The sequence below is a fragment of the Dermacentor silvarum genome, chromosome 11 (genome assembly GCF_013339745.2).
Source record: "Dermacentor silvarum isolate Dsil-2018 chromosome 11, BIME_Dsil_1.4, whole genome shotgun sequence".
NCBI classification, from domain to species: Eukaryota; Metazoa; Arthropoda; class Arachnida; order Ixodida; family Ixodidae; genus Dermacentor; species Dermacentor silvarum.
This window is the reverse complement of record NC_051164.1, coordinates 107939547-107953330: the sequence shown is the minus strand read 5'-3', so window position 1 is coordinate 107953330 and position 13784 is coordinate 107939547. Positions and strand designations below refer to the sequence as shown.

General features: G+C 45.1%; 1 non-coding gene across 1 annotated transcript; it reads left to right on the top strand.

Moving 5' to 3' along the window:
- The first annotated feature begins 4142 nt into the window (after positions 1 to 4142).
- Positions 4143 to 4215, top strand: Trnaa-agc (transfer RNA alanine (anticodon AGC)). Its single transcript has one exon. It is a non-coding gene; the product is annotated as a tRNA-Ala (tRNA).
- The last annotated feature ends 9569 nt before the right edge of the window (positions 4216 to 13784 follow it).

Below are 13784 nucleotides of genomic sequence, written 5' to 3'. Positions count from 1 at the left end.
GTTAGAAACGCGCTAGAAACGCGGCCTTTCGTTAATGTTGGGTATTTATAGCCCATCGTGGTGCGTTTGTCCATGTCCGCTTCGTGGCGTATGTTTCACTAGCTGTTTAACGAAAAGATGGGACAGGCCTAGGCCCCCGTCTTTGACTCGCTTAAACAAGTTGTAACAGGTTTACATTCTTGAGACGTGCGCGACCCCTTCTGCGCACCATGTGTCAGTTGCGACTGAGCAGCGTCTGCGGCTATGTGGTAAGCAATTCAAGTATGCCTGGTCTCTTCGAGGGTACCTAAGGAAGTAGTTGAAAGTGTCCGTTTTCTATCCGTACGTTTTTCTAATGATTACCTTTTTCGGTGTCAAGAAATTATACAGGGATACACTTGACATGATCATACCGGTTCCCATGTATAGAGCCCATAAGGCAGTGGAGGACAGGGACATGACGTTTTAAAGCGTGTTAAAAAAATGCAGGTGCAGCCAGGTACAAAATCCTTTTTTTTAAATGACATACCGGGACTTTGCCAGTACGGGGCTTTTTACAAGAAAAGGAGTTTTTATTTACCTTGGGGAGCAAACTGCCTTATAGTAAACAACTGGAAACAATCGATCACGTTTTTTTGCATTGTTGGGAAGGGGTTTATTTTTGGACGTTCTTCAAAGAACACTACAGAAAGAATTGCCCTTAAATTCATTAGGTATTAGATTTTTAACTGTAGAAAATGAGGACGGACTGCCTTTGGATCTCATTATGCTAATGGGCCTCCACTGTTTATGGCGGGCTCGATGCAGGTTTTTATTGTGAGCCTGACCGAAGGCCTGCGCGACAACTTTTCCGGGAGGATGTTTCCAAGTTCATCGATGTAATTAAAGATCAGGAATGCCCCCCCGGATTGGCTGACGAGGATTGAGCCCCTCGCAACTTTAAAAGAATTTAAACCTGACATGACATGGCAGCCAAATATGGCTGACCGCACAACATGGATGCATGCAACTGTGAAAGTATGTGTATATGTATGATTATGTATTTTGTTTTTTGGCAAGAACTGTTGAAATTGGTGTCCACACAGTGAAGTTCCGGCAATAAAGAAAGAAAAAAAAAAGCTTCGTGGCGTAGTAGGCTAACGCCGCGCGCTCGGAAGCGAGGGGTCCCTGGTTCGATTCCGCGCTACGGACACAACTTCGGAATTTTTTTCTCATTTTTCTCAGACTGGTTACACACTACTACTACGACGGACGGAACGACGAGTGCCGCCATAAGAGCTTCGCCCCTTAAAATGGAGCCAAAACCATCGACGATGATTGCCAATGCAATTAAATAGCCGTACGCTTCTTGAAATATATACACATTATCACAGGAATGTGAGCTTGCAGGCGAATATTTGTTTTAGTGAGATATTCAGTAGCGTTTGTTTCAGTGCGTGATTCGGTAGGGAACAGAGCCGTTAACCAGCACATCTATAGTTATACAGGATGTCCACAATTATCATGCACCCAGATTTTAAAATATGCCAAACGCCACGTAGGTGGACAGAAAAATTAAGGCAATGTTGTTTGCCGTCGCTTGTAGATACTCAGATTTTTTTTGGCATTCCTCCTGATTAAATTAATAGTACTAATTTATTAACCAACTTCTCAAATATTATAATAAGATGAAAAATGTCAATCAGAAAACTGTCGAGCAACACGAAAAACTGCCGATACAGCTTTCTGTCGCTTAGTACATGGTATACCACATAAAAATGTTTTTCCGGGCGTGAGAAAAGGCCGCGAATACCCGCAAAATTGCCGCTAGACTGGCCGCTCGATCGAGGCCCTCTGCGTAAATTTGTAAAATGTTCGCGCGCATTTTACAACTGTGAAAATATGTTGCATTGAATTCTGGGATTTCTCGTGCAAAATTCAAATTTGATTATTGATTATCTGGAGTGGGGGACTCAAGATAAATTTTGACCACCAGGGGATCTTCAACGGGCCCCCAATGCACGGGACACGGACGTTTTCGCATTTCGCCCCCATCGATATGCGGCCTCCGCGGCCGGGATTTGATCCCGCGGCCTGGTGCTTAGCAGCGAAACATAGTCACTAAGACACCGCTGAGGGTTGAGAAGATGTCAACAAGAGGTAGTCAGCGATAAGGAGATTTCCGATACTAGCTTCGGCAGCGAAGTCAGTGAGAACTCACGTGATGACACTCACCTCTTCGGAGGGTATTCTGAACACAAAATACGAAAGCAAGTGGGAGTGAGAAAAGTGTGGCGCTCCTCTACATATGCCTGAGTATTTCAAGTTTTTTTCATTCAAATAAGTTCTTTCAAAAAGTTCTGAGCCCAAAGTGAACTTTCACTTGGGGTTCAGAACTGAGAAGTGTTGCTTCAGTTTGCAAACAAAACTTATTTGTTCGCCTTTATCGAGGATTTATTACCGTTAAACATCGTAAAGAAGAAGGGTAAGAATAAGAGCACCGACCACTGAAAGAATACAAGAAAATATGTTTTAGCCCCCCTGACGGGAGCCTTGTTCACAGTGTTATCAACGACGTGCGATACAATGTTTATATGGCTTTCAAATATGACGTGTACAGCTCGTGTTACTGGGGGGAATGGTTCCTTCGTTCCGGTTGAGGGTGCTATCTGTCGTTTTGATTAAAAACGATTCCAAGTGGTGCCTTGATGTCAAATTTCTTTCCTTTTCTAATATCTTGGCGTTTTATCCCCGTCAATCCTGTGGCCCAAGTCACCTGCATGTTCTGCCAAGGCGTTTGATGCGATCTTTTTTCTTGTTTACATCGCTGATATGCTGCTTGAACCGCTGTTCGAAATTGCCTGTCTCGCCGGTATACACGCAGTCGTATATACGGCCGCGTTCTACGCGGCTATGACGTCCAGGTAGCTCACGTGCCATCCCAACAATTACGCCATCGGCTGGTAAGCGTGAAAGACAAGCTTCCGAAGATAAAGCTTCCTGGCATCGTCTACGGTGTCCCATGTGAAGACTGCGACAGCGTATATATCGGCGAGGCAGGCAATTTCGAACGGCGGTTGAAGCAGCATATCAACGATGTAAACAAGAAAAAGACTTTAACCAACTTTTAAAAAGCGCCTCCTTGGCGCTTCATTGCCACGACGCTGCACTGTGGTGCACTGTTTTAGTTTTTATTAGTTATTACAGTTAGCACGAGTTAAGTAAAAGTCGCATCAGACGCCTTGGCAGAACATGCAGGTGACTTGGGCCACATGGTTGATTGGGATAACGCCAATATATTAGAAAAGAAAAGGACTTTGACTTCAAGACAACTTAGAATCTCTTCTCATCCAAATGACAGATAGCACCTTCAACCAGAATGACGGAACCCTTCCCCCCATCTACACGCACTGCTTACGTCATACTTTAAATTCATACAAACATTGCATCGCACGTCCTTGATTACATTGTGAACAAGGCTCCTATAAGGAAGCCAAAACGTCTTGAAATTCTTTCAGTGGTCGGTGTCCTTTATTTGACCCTTCTTCATGATGCCTTCCGACCAGACGGGATTTGTCAAAACCTCGACTTCAACATCATAAAGAACGCGGCATCAGGATTTGCCCAGCGCCCCTATGCGGCAAAGAAAGAAAAATCGTTATGACGTGCGTAATATTCGCTAGCCAATGGGTTAAAAGTACACAACAAAGAAACGCTACATAAATACATAAAAAAACCCATTTTAGTCAATTATGCACTGTAGTTTGAATGTTAGGAAATAAAGAAAGGTAAGATTTTTGCGGGGTTTAATATGTCGTTGAAACCGCAGCGTTAGTGCGTCAATATGTCGTCGCGGTTTTAGTTGGCTCCATTTGAATACAGCGTCGTCCATCCTTACCGATCAGGCCCAAACCGACTACGCTAAAATCTATGACCTCACAGCAAGCCGTCGTCCCCTGTCGTTTGTGTTCGCATCTTTTCTGGCTCACTCAGGCTCCTCTCAAGAGAGAATGGCGGTAACGCTACTGCAATCAACGCCCACGTTTACACGCGGCTTCTGATGGCACCGCGCCCGCCGCGACTTGCTCGTTGTAAAACCGGTCGCGCTGCTCCACTTACGACGAATACGAGGACTCCAAGGTAGCGAACCACAAGGACTCTTCAGATAGCACCAAACAGCGTCTGGGGGTGTAGCTCAGATGGTAGAGCGCTCGCTTAGCATGCGAGAGGTACTGGGATCGATACCCAGCACCTCCACGAGAAATTTTTTTTTCTTTTTTAGGCTTATATTCAAATTGCCGTCGTGCTAGAGTCACTGATGCTACAACCTTATTGAATAAAAATGTACTGTGTACACAGAATCGCGTAGAGTTCTGAGTGAATTAGACGAGCTTGAATGTTGGCATCCGGGTCAATGTATTGGTGATATTCATGGTATCAAAGAGCAGTTACAGGCTTTAGAAAGAGAAACACAGAGGTGCAGTAGGGCCTGCGCGAACACAGTGTTTTGTGGAAGAGTAGCCTTGCAGCAGGTCTTTTGGTAATGAACGCCGGCACGCGCAGTCTGAAAAAGTATACTACAATAAATAACAGTGAATAAAAATAATATCTTTTTGATTCTGTATCAGTTCTTCGTGCCAATGGTCTGGAAGAAGTCACATGCTCAATTCAGGAAAGAAACAAAACAGCCTTGGAGTTAGGCAGCTAGGATACTGTATTATATTGTTACATTAATTGCGTAAGTTTGTATGTAATTTCTCAATGTTTTCGACGAATTCTATATCTGATATATTTGACCTGAACTGTCTTTTGAACATTTCTTTGCCGATCCCACTGCTGTCTCGTTCTTTTACGAACCGGGATGAAGGCCTAGTAAGGAAACATGCTGTCTGTTTCCTTTGGCTCATCTCGTTGGCATGATACATTGATGTATGTGTATACACATGTCAGAATAAACAGTATTCTATTCTATCTCGGCATCCCCTAGATTTCGTTCATCGGTAGGATTTAAAGCGAAGATGTGTTTGACTATGCCAAGCATTATATTTTCAAATGTGTGGCTCGTCCCACTTAATAAACAGAATTTGTCGCCTTGATTACTGAAAAGACCAATTGTCTTCATCTCCTTACTGGGACATGCAAGTGCTCACTGTGCTTGTTCTTTTCGCTCCATAGAAGAATTTGCCCATTATTCTCAAGTTACTGTTTCTTATGACCAACTTTCGAACTTGGTGCCGACTGTAATGACGAGTGTAACCGTGTTTAACAGTTTTGTAACGGTTTATTATTTGGTCAATTACAAGAAATTCGGCCTGAGTGGGTTTTAGTGATCTGGGTATACTGTTGCAAACAGAATGGCATGATTTCCAAAAATGTTCACATATGGGATGTCTCTCATAGCTGCAAATTGCGCTTAGATTCAAATTATTCTCGCGCAGGAAGGAATTTAGTGCGAGATCAGAAATGTGAACGAGAAGAGATAGACTGAACATTCTCTGATGTTTAACTTGGAAACAAAATGAAAAGTAAACAAAAGTTTCATGAGACCGATTGCTATTTCATATAGCAGTGCCCACATACACGAAAGAAGGAGGTCTTATATAATTTATTAAATAATAAATAGACGCTTAGTCATAACAAAAGAGAAAGGGGGGAATATTTAATTTCAGAGATGCGGAGAAGTCAGCCTGAGCTATAACTAGCACAAATGGTTTCCAGCAGAACGCACTGACACGGACAAAAAGGGAAGCGTGTGTCGTCGTCCCTGGCCTGCTGCTCGGCACAGGGGAAAGGAGACGCGAAAAGAATACTATAGCAGCAGTAGTAGTCGTAGTATAGTAGTAGTAGTGATGATGATTACGATGATGATCATGCGTATATACTCCTGATACCCGACGACAGCTCAATAACACCACTTTTCAAATCTTTTCTTATTACATGATCGTTAGTTACGAGAGCAAGTATTCATTAAAGAGCTTCCCTTTCTCTCACTTCCATACGACTCGGCCTGAGTCTGACTTAATATTTATGATGGATATTTCTTTTGCGTGATCATTTCCGAGTTCATATTGAAAATATTTCAGGGTACCGTGCAATATAGCGTACAGCCTCCCAAGAGTTCATATTATCAAATTATTACGCGAGGGTAATTTCGCCACCATTCCCCGCTAGAAGGCCACTGACACGGTGTGCGGTCGACGCTTGCACGATATTATTAAATTTTGGGGAGGCTGTAGAAGCTAAACCAGGAGGATACACGAGTACACTACATTGCGGCATCTCTGAACCCATAGGTCTAGACCAGAGGCTTGTAAAAAAGGCAAAAGCTGCTCTCATAACCTGGTAGACATTTAGTCATGCCCCTGTGGATTTTATTCAAGGCCGCTTGTTTCAAAAGAAAAATAATCTTGCGTGCTGCTGAGCACGCCACATTTGGTTAATTATAGGGGGACATGGCACAACTTGAACATCACCAAAAAAACTTGCGCGAAATCTACTTATAAGCAGATGCGACCAGGCTACACGATTGTTTAAATGTAGCCTTTCCACACAAATGGCATGCTTTCGAACTTGGACAAAATATGGGGTCGTGACAGCCGAATGTCCCGGATGCGATGCCGAACTTGCGCATATTTCAGCGTCGAGCCTATGTTACGCAGATGCGAGCAGTCTCAAAGTGCCGTCGCAGCTGTCGGCACGTCAAAACGTAGGTAAAGCGCCTTAGTCAGCTTCACTTGCCGCTTTCTTTCATCGTATTCAAATGTTACGCTCACGACACCTCGCGGAAAAGCGAAACGTTTGCAAAATTCAAGGAAAATGGAAACTACGTGTGTTTACGTTTTGGCTCGGTCGCTGGACTGGAGCCTTAGGATCATCCTTTATCCGGCCTTTTTCCTGCTGTCAGAAGATAGTTATGCGATCCTTTCATGAAGCAAAAACTGGTTTCTCTCTATCTCAGATGCAAGGTTCTTTCTGCACAAGAAACACTGTGTTTCTAAGCAACGTTGTTTACTGTCAAGTCTCCTTGGAGGATATCGTTGAACTGATACTTACGACTAAAAAAAAGTTGTCGCAGTTTCACCTGAAAGGTGAAGCATCAATTGCGATAGCAAATTTGTAGAGAGCTATACGGAGTAATGATATTAGCTTTATCAGCTGTATAAACTTGGACATGCAGCAGCACCGGCAACGCGCAGAACTGTTGTCGACGCCGTCGGCGTTTTGCCCGCGTTCGCTCAAAATGCGTGCGGCGTTGGTGACTGTTGCCGGAGCCTGTGATATAAATAGGCACTTGGTGCCGCAGCTAAACGTCGCCTCCCTTCCCTCCCCCTTCCCCCCCTCCCCCACGGCGTCTCGCGCATCGGAAGAAGGCGCGTTTGCTCTACATATATGGTGATTGTAAAGGAGGAAAGAGACGCCTACTTCTGCAGCCCTTAAGGAAGCACGGCGCAGAACGCGCGTTTGTTCTCCGCCGTGCGTTCACTCCCCGTGAAAGAGCGCGTCCTTCGCGCCCTTTCACTCGCACATACAGCGTTCGGCAGCGCGCGGTCACGATTTCATCTCCATTGACGTCATACGGAACCTCACGCCGACGGCGACGGCGACGGCGACGGCGACGCCGACGGCAGAAATCTGCTTTTGAGTGTCCATATAATTGCTATCGCAATAAAAAGAAGATCGATGACCACGTATACACGCTAACGTCGCTTTGCGCTTTGTCTCTGAATGATATGGAAACAGTTGCACGACGTAAATTGCACGCCTTGAAGCGTGAAAGAGCTGTTCGTAACATAAAAGTTTATGTGCACATGCAATCCTAAAATGGGTGTAGTATTCGTTGAAGAACAGCTGTAAAGACCCTATGAATGCGGCCATGATGCCCATCTCCTCTCGTTAATTGTCTGCTTCAGTGGCACAAGCACGAAACCGAAAAATGTGTAGGTGTAGCCGACGAAGTTTTACGACAATTCCCTGTGAAGTATACATTCACTACACAGTTTGTCGTTTTACTTATGGATCACTCGACCCAGCCTTGGATGTTCGATATCTGTCGAGAATCCTACAGAAGTGCGCCTACTATACGTGGCTAAAAGCAGACGAGTGCTTTCTCCCCCAGTGATGAATAATACTGTAGGCGGGTCATTTACTCACGACACGGGAGCCGTCGCATCATTCCGACTGATATACTGAAATCTCTATACAAAAAAAGTTTCTGTATACTGTGGCGCCACCGCTGTGCGTCCACGAATGCTATCCTTGACGTCTCAAATTTTAAGGAGGCAGCCAACTACTACATTCGGAAAACCAGCTCACGCAGTGAAGCCCCAGTGAGACATATAGCGAACATAAATAAAAGTACATAAAGGGACCGCACAAAGGGGTTGCAGCTTTATTATTTCCGCTATCTCTGTCGCTCTTAGAACCCAATTTCCTCTCACTATCAAACTATTGAGGAACTGGGTTAAAGGCGCCACGCCTTCCACGTAGCTCCGATCGAACAGCTGCGAGTGAATCTTCCCCCAGCCCACGAACTTTTATGCACCGTCTCTTATATGACCACGAGGTCACGACGCCGGCATACGAGAAAATGGGCTTGGACTCGCGCGCTTCCCTCCAGAGTGGCAGGTGTAAATCAAACGCCTTGCTAGGAGCTTCACCTACACTCCACACGAGCGTGCCGGCTGCTTTAGGATTGCAACGGAAGCGACGCTTCTTTCCTTCCCAAAGAGGGGGTTCTTTTTCCGTCGGACAACCAAAAGGTTGTCTGGCTCGCACGGTGGTGGAGCGTATGAAAACTACCCAGAAAATGAGAGCGTAGCCGAACAGAAGAGCGATTGCGAAGAGAGTTCGTGATTTCTGCAGAATCGGCAGACACACGAGACGCAAGCGGGAAGAAAAAAAAATATACATAGACGTATAGTAAACCATCGCGCAGCATGACGCCTGGTTCTTTGAGAAGAGGACCGCGTCTCGGCGTGCTCGACGGCTCTTTGTTGAAGAGCGGCAGGTCCTTTCGCGTGAAAAAATACTAGTAAACCTCTCGGGCTTGGGTGCGAAGGGCGTGGGAGCGCGACGAGAACGAAGAAAAAAAATGTGGCCCGCCCAGAAAGCATCAGTCTCGTACAGGCAAGAGGGAAGGAGAGGGAGAATCCGCGTGTGTGCGGGCGTGTGTGCGTGCGTGAGTATTCTTAGACGTAACGAGGAGATGTTTTGCCGCCATTTTCTTTGTCGTTTAATATTTTTTTTTCTTTCGCGAGAGAGTGCACATGCTAGAGAGCAGCGGCAGCAGCCGCGGGAGCCGCAGCAGCTGTAGACATAGCGCGAGCTATAACGGAGTTGCACGCCCCTGGTCATCTGTGCTGCATCTCGAAGGAAACCCAAGAAAACCGCGTCACTTGATCATAGGACACGATCTGACCGAGGCGTCCTGAAGCAGTTAGTCTGTCCCTTGACAAAAGGGCAGCAGCAAAGGAGTCTGGCCCGCATCCGACAGACCGATAGTGACCCGGTTTGACAACTCACGTGCCGATTGAAGAAACAGAGCCCAAGATGACTCCCCGATCTCCCGTCCAGCGAGTGCATGGAACGATTCTATAAAGAACAGCATCGGAAGACACTTTGTGATGAATGTGCCAGTGACGAAGTGTTTACCAGAGAACAAAGCAAGGTCCTACAGTGAAACCATCGGCGTGTGGGTCGACCTTGTAGAGGATGACAAAGCGTGGCTGCCAGTCTGAGCCATGCTAATCGTGGTTACCTGCGTGTGGTCTGAGAGCAGTGTAGCACAGACAGCAATATTACGGGTAGGACAGATAAGGTTAAGTACCATGTGACGTATTGATGGCCTAGTTGTGGGCTGTAGGATGGAAGAGAAACATGGGAATTCTCAACTGCTGGTTGAAGAACAAAATATGGAAGTGAGTCGATTGTGAAAGTGCGCCAAGCCTATCGTTGACCGTTACTCGCATCACATCCTAACTAAGCACATCCGCGTGGTTCAGGACAACGGACACAAGGAAAGAAAGAGTGAAACTGAGGTTGTGTTAATGACAGGGTGCCGGTTTTTTGGCTACCAGACAGCATCTAATCAATGATATTTCTCAGAGCCGACCGACAGCAAGGACAGTATGCAAGGCGTATTATGGAAATTCTTGCGTGTTTCCTTCTAATCACGTGGGACCATTAAATCCTGAATATTTCAGACATAAGAAGAGCTAAAGATGTGTTTCTGGCCGACTTTGAGTGGAACATAGAAACAAACCAAAACTGAAATACAGTTGCCCGTGTGATACGAAAGTGACATAAAAGGTAAATTAAGATTCCGCCTTAATGTGGCGCTACGACTCTTGACAACTGTAATATGCTTCTGCTCTGATTCTCTAGAAGACATCTGCCGCAAGGTGTGAGTTCTGAAAACTGCAGACGACGGAGTGATTTTTGCTACGTCGTCAACTGTGACATGGACTGTATCCTGTGCAGACTTCCTGCCCAACGGGCAACTTACTCTGTGGAATAATTTATTCGCGAATTTACGCCAGCGAAGACGGTGTGGCACAAGCCATGACATTTTTCCTAATGTTCTGACGGGCTGTTCGTGCAGATTACCTTGGCGACCATTTCGCTCGCGAGCAGAGTACTGCAGATCAGTTACTGAAGTTATGAAAAGTGCAGAAGACCTGAACGTGATGCAGCTTCGAGTAGACTTGCGTGACGTCACCATCTAGATGTGAAGCGAGCATTTTGTTGAAACATGAACGGACAGTCACCGAGCTGTGAGCGACTGACGTTCACGTGCTTGTGTGTTTGCGGATGTCTTTTCGTCCTCACAACAGTGTTTGTGCAGGTAGGAATAACCCACACACTGTTTTATAGTCTTTCATTTACTTTCTGTAGATCATTACTCGCTCTCCCACAAGTGCAGGCAGCCATGATTGCGCCTAGCTAACCTAGCTTCTCGCGTTTGTGAACGTCCTGCCTGTGTCTTTGTATAGTAAATAAGCAGAAGACCTCCTTAAAGGGCAACTCCGGCGTTTTTTAACCACGTTAGGGAATTGTCATTTTTTAATGGCATTGACAGTCCTGTCACCGGTAGGGGGATCAGTTTGCTTAGAAACTAATCAATAATTTTAAATAACCAATAAACGAGGTTCCGAAACTGGTAGCCACTTTGTGTGACGTCACGATGAGTCAATGACGTCAGTTCCTACACTACCGTAACATAAACACGCAGCACACGTGGCAACGCCAAAAAATCGAAGCTGATGATGTCTCCGGATGACATAGGGAGCTTTTACAGCTCTTTTAAACTAAGCGGCGGCGATTTCAGCAACAGTATGAGCGCTCAAGGATCGCCGTTTGCTTTTGACGAGCCGCCACCGCGCGAGGCATGCAGCTGATGTGCCCCGGCAAGGCGAAGAGCCTTGCCGCCGTGATAACCGTGAACATGAGACGTGATAACCGTGAGACGTCTGTCAAAGCAATTATTCTCAGCCGTCGTCTTGTAGAAAAAGGAGCCCGTTCCGTCTTTTCTGGGCGAAGTGGCGGTGTATTCTCTAACGTCACAAACACAGGTGGCCAGTAAAAAGTCATACACTGGTGGGCATGAGTCGGTAACACGCAACCAATCTTTAAATTCATTTTCAGGAAAATTAAATTACTTGCAGCCATACCGTTTGGCACAGATAATCAGAGTGCAAAAGAGAACGCATATTAAAAATTATATTAAAGTCAGCGGTCATCGAAATATCGCCGGAGTTGCCCTGGACCGCTTTAGCCTGCTGTCGTTATTTTGAGAATACCGAATCTGAGTTAATAAATTCAAATGGGACGCTTCGTCCTGAGAAATACGTAATTTGACCTCGTGTGTAGTCATGCAGCAAAAACGGGTCAGCGTGTAGCCGTATCTACTAAGAAAATAACGCTTTGCTCATGGTGCTACCAACGTGGTGGAACCTTCCAAGATAGGCATGCGGCGTCGTCTATTCAGGGGTATAAATTGAGGTTAAGTTGCCATTTCGCATACAATACCGACTGTTTTACAGACAGCCGTAAGAGGCGAGATGGTTCAATTGCTAAGTCTTAATTTGTTCAGTGGGGAAACATGCGAATATAATGGCATTGCTTTGTGCTAGATGTCCATTTACGTTCTATTTAAACGAGCCTGTAAATCTCACCCGGGGTAGTTAATAGTGTGAAAGTAAATTTGGACGTTCTTACCTCGTACGCAAGTATCTCAAACTGCAATAGGAACGTTTTTCGTTAGTCAGAAAATTAAGCCTATAAGAAGTTAGAAGCGTCACAAAGTACAAGTGCATGTGCAGTTCACGAACGCATGAGTTAATTTATTATAAACGTCAAACTGGCATGTCATGAGCCCCGTCACAAAAAAATGGAGACTGTCACTCCACAGAATGTTTCTTACCGCATTCTTTAAAGTTCAAAAAAAAAAAAAGAACAGCTAAGCAGGATCTCACCTGGAACAAGCTCAACATTGTCACGCTGTAGTGACGGGGAAGAACACAATAGCAAAAAATGTGAATCACGAGGCTAACTTTTTATTGGGCGAACCTGTGCCTGGAAAAGCATGTGACACTCAAAGCACAACGATAGCGGTGAGCACAGTCGGTGATAATCGAAATCTGATTTGCAAGTCAAGCACGTCGGGCTTTATACACGACTCGTGGAAGGCTCCACTGTAATCGTTAGTGCTCGCAAACCTTCCAGAAAGTACAACACTATTCGCGTCGCTCATACGATCTAATTACACAAGGTTCAACAAGGATGTAGACAACAAATAGAATCAACGATAACATACGAGTGAGTTCCAAATCATGCAAATCATGCTGGATGATAACTTTAGGTTATCAGCGGGTGAAATTTGGTCCCCGGAAAAAAAAGGACAAACAAGTAGACGTGGATACGAAGACTATAGGTTAAGCATTCGAAGCCTCAGAGACATGTTCACTGTTAGCTGCCATGCTTGAAGAAAGAAAATATAGAAAAGATGCCATATGGTAAAATTCATCATTAAATCATAGATGGGGTGGTGGTGGTGGTGAATTGTAGCAACAGGTGAGTTTAGCCTGGCGATCATGGCCGGCAATTGCTCCACTGAGCGTCGCTTACAATATCGCTGCAGGCTTTCACCATATGCCCATCAAACCACCAATGATCATTTCAGTGGCATTCGCTCGCGTACTTCTTGCAAAAAGAAAAAAAGAAAGAAAAAGGCGACGTAGCTAACGAAATCGTGAATAGGAAAGGGAAATAAAGAAAATAAACGTGCATATTAAAGTGGGCTACTGTTATTAAGGAATTAATAAATCAGTTATCCGAAAAAATTGGCCAATAGTTTGTCGATATGGCTTCTCCATAAAATATAAACTGAACGAATAAATATAATGGCTTCACAAGATGCGAGGTGCGCCAAACTGCAGGTCTGGAACATTCATTTATATTATAGTACAACTACCTCTTCTCGTGCGCCTCACTATATAGCTGTTGAATACAGTGTAACAGGACGCAGTAAATAAGTACACTGCGCTGTATGAGTTAGCAGGTTTGTTAAGCTAATTTCATGCCCAAAACAACGTGACGAGCGCTCTCATTGCACTTACGCCATTTCTATTGACAGCTCCCAAGATTCCGAACCTCCATCCAGTGGGTCTACGATTCTCGATCTAGAGGAAGTCAGCCACAGCTCTCTGACAACACACTTAAAGAGTACAAAACTATTAAAGTCACAAGCACACAAGGGCCAAGTCGTGAAGTTCAAGACCTCACGGAACGTGTGCGCAGCTTCTGTCAACGCTACGCCAAAAAGCAGA